The 5,297-nt window shown below is 44.8% G+C and overlaps 2 non-coding genes across 2 annotated transcripts; both read left to right on the top strand.

Annotated features, from left to right (window-relative positions):
* Window positions 1-4,951: 4,951 nt before the first annotated feature.
* On the top strand, window positions 4,952-5,023 carry trnap-cgg. The gene has a single exon. It is a non-coding gene; the product is annotated as a tRNA-Pro (tRNA).
* Window positions 5,024-5,225: 202 nt separating this feature from the next.
* trnap-ugg lies at window positions 5,226-5,297 on the top strand. The gene has a single exon. It is a non-coding gene; the product is annotated as a tRNA-Pro (tRNA).

The raw sequence follows: 5,297 nt of genomic DNA, 5'->3' as shown, positions 1-5,297 counted from the left end.
ATAAGGCACTAAAGTAAAACTGCAACAAATGTGGCAAAGAAATTAACTTTATGTCCTGAATACAAAGCGTTATGTTTGGGGCAAATCCAACACAACACATCACTGAGCACCACTCTTCATATTTTCAAGCATGGTGGTGGCTGCATCATGTTATGGGTATGCTTGTCATCGGCAAGGACAAGGGAGTTTTTTAGGATAAAAAGAAACAGAATAGAGCGAAGCACAGGCAACATCCTGGAGGAAAACCTGGTTCAGTCTGCTCTCCAACAGTCACTGGGAGACTAATTCACCTTTCAACAGGACAATAACCTAAAACACAAGGACAAATCTACACTGGAGCAGCTTACCGAGATGACATAGAATGTTCCAGAGTGCCCTAGTTCCAGTTTTGACTTGAAATCGTCTTGAAAATGGCTGTCTAGCAATGATCAACAACCAACTTGACAGAGCTTGAAGAATTTAAAAAAAGAATAATGTGCAAATATAGTACAATCCAGGTGTGCAAAGATCTTAGAGACTTACCCAGAAAGACTCACAGCTGTAATCACTGCCAAAGGTGATTGAGGGTGTGAATACTTATGTAAATTATACATTTAATTTGCAATAAATTAGCAAAAAATTCTAAAAACATGTTTTCACTTTGTCATTATGGGGTGTTGTGTGTAAATGGGTGAGAGAAAAAACGATTGAATCCATTTTGAATTCAGGCTGTAACAACAAAATGTGGAATAAGTCAAGGGGTACGAATACTTTCTGAAGACACAGTACTTCAGCCAGGTAAGCCTACTTTGCAGTTAACATTTAATGGTTTTGGGGAAAGTATTTCTGTCAATCCACAAGACAGACATTAACTGGCTACACACCGAGTGATAGACAAACGCCTGCACCATACAGACAGACATGAGCAATATTGCCAGAAATTAATTGGCAGATATTGTGTTACGTTTTGCTTTTTAAGCCAATAGTGGCTGACCGGGGGGGTGGGATAATGTCAATGTTACGCTGATTAGATTGTAGCTGGGAGCTTGCGGTGTCTGATACTTGTGAGATTTGTTTATGACAGAAAATTGCATGTACTTTCAGACTTGTCTGGCGGGCTACCCATAGGTGGGTTTCTGATAGCATTGGAGCATTGCAGATATTTAGTGTAACATTTACACAGCGGTTATAAATGAGGGCCCAGGATTTCCACCCAGGTTGTGTGTGCAGGGTACCACTAAATTAGAAGGGTTGCAGCCAAGGGGTGGGGGCGTCTGTAAAGCCCACAGGGAGAGGAGTGAACTGGGATAGAAAACACAGACATAGTTGACAAAGCTGTTAAATTGAGATCTGAAAATAACTAGGTAAGATACTCAAGTGAAAGCGTGATGCGGAGCCTTCCTCTCTAGGTGGAGCAATTGAAGTTGAAGATTCCTGGTGTTTTGTGACGCCTGCCGTTTGGTGCGACGCAGACCCGGTGGGGAGCCTGCCATTTGGTGCGACGCAGACCCGGTGGGGAGCCTGCCGTTTGGTGCATCGCAGACCCGGTGGGGAGCCTGCCGTTTGGTGCGACGCAGACCCGGTGGGGAGCCTGCCGTTTGGTGCGACGCAGACCCGGTGGGGAGCGTGGTGAAACAGAGGAGTCACCGTCAGTCCTTTTGAGTTTTGAGTCAGAGTCTCTACCAAACAAAAGCAACGTTAGGATCTATCAGTTATCCTGTTAGAGCTTTTGTTAGTGTAATAGTGATGCTTCCATCCCTCTCCTCGCCCCAACCTGGGCTTGAACCAGGGACCCTCTGCACACATCGACAACAGTCACCCTCGAAGCACCGTTACCCATCGCTCCACAAAAGCCGCGGCCCTTGCAGAGCAAAGGGAAACAACTACTTCAAGGTCTCAGAGCGAGTGACGTCACCGATTGAAACGTTACTAGTCCGCACCGCTAACTAGCTAGCCATTTCACACCGGTTACATTAGGATCTATCAGTTATCCTGTTTGAGCTTTGTGCAGAATCCACTGTGCTGTTTCAGGTGCAACGTTTATGGTCATGTCGCAGCAGTGTGTAGGAGGGAGATTCCAAGACGTGGGAAGTGTGCAGGAGGGCATGGGAAAGAGGATTGTGTAGTTCCGGTGGATAAAGTTGTGTGTGTCAACTTTAGGGGTGCTCATGTTGCTGGGGATCAGAAGTGTCCGGTACGAGAGAGGCAGGTTGAGGTGGCCAGAGCAGTGCAGAGGGTGTCGTATGCTGAGGCAGTGGAGAAAGTGGAGGAGGATGGGTCAAGGGTCAAGGGTGAGGGATCCTGAGAGGATCCCAGTGAGTAGTAGATCTGTGCCAGCACAGAGGGATAGGGCAACGAGTGAATTATGCTTCAATAAATTGGCTTCTTAGCGTTCATAGCAATGGTTATCAACTGTACCGCAGAAATGGGACGTAAATCACAGAAAATAGATGTGGTGGCAGATGCAGAGAAGCAGAGAAGCATAAATCACTTCTAGGCAAATCCCCGCCTTATCTTAGCTCACTGGTCACCATAGCAACACCCACCCGTAGTATGCGCTCCAGCAGGTATATCTCACTGGACATCCCCAAAGCCAACACCTCCTTTGGCCGCCATTCCTTCCAGTTCTCTGCTGCCAATGACTGGAACAAACTGCAAAAATCTCTGAAGCTGGAGACTCTTATCTCCCTCACTAACTTTAAGCATCGGTTGTCAGAGCAGCTTACCGATCACTGCACCTGTACACAGCCCATCTGTAATTAGCCCACCTAACTACCTCATCCCCATATTATTTATTTTGCTCATTTGCACCCCAGTATCTCTATTTGCACATCATCTTCTGCACATCTATCATTCCAGTGTTAATACTAAATTGTAATTATTTTGCACTATGGCCTATTTATTGCCTTACCTCCATAACTTGCTACATTTGCACACACTGTATATATATATTTTCTGTTGTATTTTTGACTTTATGTTTTGTTTATTCCATATGTAACTCTGTTTTGTTGTTGTTTTTTATCGCACTGCTTTGCTTTATCTTGGCCAGGTCGCAGTTGTAAATGAGAACTTGTTCTCAACTGGCTTACCTGGTTAAATAAAGGTTAAATAAAATAAAATAAAAATGTTGGGGTATACGAGAATTTACTTCAGAAGAGTTACAGGGTGTGTTGAGGGGTGGTGTCCCGTCCTCCCAGGCCATTGGCATGGTGCAGGATCAGATAGGTTCAAAGTAGTGGAATGGGGTAGTGGGTTTTTAATGAGGGTAGGTGGTGGAGTCTAGGGCTATATCTCACTTTCTTAGAGGAGCAGGACTAATGAAGAGAATTGAATGTAGGTCGGCCGTGACTGGCCTCACACTCCAGCACAGTAGGTGGCGGTGTATGCACCTTTAAAAGTTGGATGCGATCCACCAACAAAATCCCAAAGAAGAAGCCCCCCCTTTCCTTCCTCGAAGAACAACTCCGCAAAACCGTCTTAGTTTTGGAGATGAGACCACTGCTGACACGGCCACAGCTGAAAAAAACAGGCGAGACTGAAGTACTAACACCAATTGCTAATTGCCTAGCAGAGGAGAAGAGCACACCTCCCTGTACTAATTCCTGATTGCCTAGGAGAAGAGAAACCATTTCCCCCTCCTATACAGCCACTGATTACCAAAACAACAACAGTCACACATTGCCATGCACCTTAAAGGAAAAATCCACCCAAAACCACTGTCCATGCAACGTGCGGTGCATTCTGGGCGATTCTGAGACAAGGAGCGTGCTCCTCCAAGGAGTGAATGGGAGTCTATTGGGCACTAACTCTAAAACCCAACATTAGCACACATTTCGTTAACAAGAAGTACAACATTACAAATGTTTCCCGGGATATTTAATTTGCTATCTGTAATATCGTATTGCTTTGGAATTGTGACATGATGTACTTTCGAGGAAAATAGGCACGTTTCTCGACATATAGTCCCGTGTAGCTCAGTTGGTAGAGCGTGGCGCTTGCAACGCCAGGGTTGTGGGTTCGTTTCCCACGGGGGGCCAGTATGAAAATATATGCACTCACTAACTGTAAATCGCTCTGGATAAGAGCGTCTGCTAAAATGACTAAAATGTAAATATACACTGACTTTGAGAAGGGATTGCGTGATGATTAGCTTAGCAACCGCACGACAACGTGGACGCGATTGGTCAACAGTCTGCTGGTTGGGGCGTTATACGTTCCTTCATTCATTGGGATTCCTATCTCTGACAACGACACCCTGGACTAAATAGGAAAAATGCGCTAGACCCTCACTTAAATGACACATTTCTCGAGGTAGGAATATCGCAAAAAATATGATCAATGGCTCATTCAAGAGATGACATCGGCCAGTATTGAAATCTGACATGTCAGATAGACGTTTTCACGATCTAAAAGTCGTATTCCTATTAACTTCCAGTGTAGTGAGAGCGACTTTATCGCAGTGCTGCGTCATACCGGCCGGATTTCTGCCTGCTTGAACGCCAATAACTCGGATACATATGAAAACATGAAATGACCCATCACTCAGAGATGCACAATAATGGGTGAACCTTTCCTTTCATCCTGGTTGATGTGTCAACAATCAGCTGCAAATTATGAGCAGTCAGCAGTTCAGACATCAATTAGGCTACTGGGAAGACAAAACAGCATTTAAAGTAAATGACCCTATCGAGCAAAAAGACAACAGATTAAGAGAAGAATTCTACTCATCACTCCTGGAGATAGCAGGAGTCCACTAGCCCTGGTACTAGCTAATAGTTGTAGGTAGAAGATGGTTTACCCAGCTGATGTGGTGTGACGATAACTAGATAGATAGCAACAGTCGCTGTTTGTTGCAACATGAGTTAGGTAGTCACCTACCTCATGACTTAGAAAGACAATGTATGGTAGAGTTGCGGAATTATTCGTTTCTACTGGTATTTTATAATACTAAACGCCGTACGCAACTGCACGTGGCTCGTTGGTCTAGGGGTATGATTCTCGCTTCGGGTGCGAGAGGTCCCGGGTTCAAATCCCGGACGAGCCCTTCTTTTTTTTTTTATCTCGGCGTTAGCTAAATGAAATTGACGCAAACCATGTATACAAGCAGCAACAGAAGGTCCCGACGATTTGTTATGGTGCCATTTCTTTTTTGTAGAAGCTCAGTCCTTTTTGATGTAGCATCAACACTATATATATGCTGTCATATTTTCAAGACAATGCAACATATTTTCATGATTGTTTAACGTGGCTCGTTGGTCTAGGGGTATGATTCTCGCTTTGGGTGCGAGAGGTCCCGGGTTCAAATCCCGGACGAGCCC

The sequence above is a fragment of the Coregonus clupeaformis genome, chromosome 20 (genome assembly GCF_020615455.1).
Source record: "Coregonus clupeaformis isolate EN_2021a chromosome 20, ASM2061545v1, whole genome shotgun sequence".
NCBI lineage: Eukaryota > Metazoa > Chordata > Actinopteri > Salmoniformes > Salmonidae > Coregonus > Coregonus clupeaformis.
Note: the sequence above shows the minus strand (reverse complement) of the source record. Positions and strands in the feature narration are given on the sequence as shown.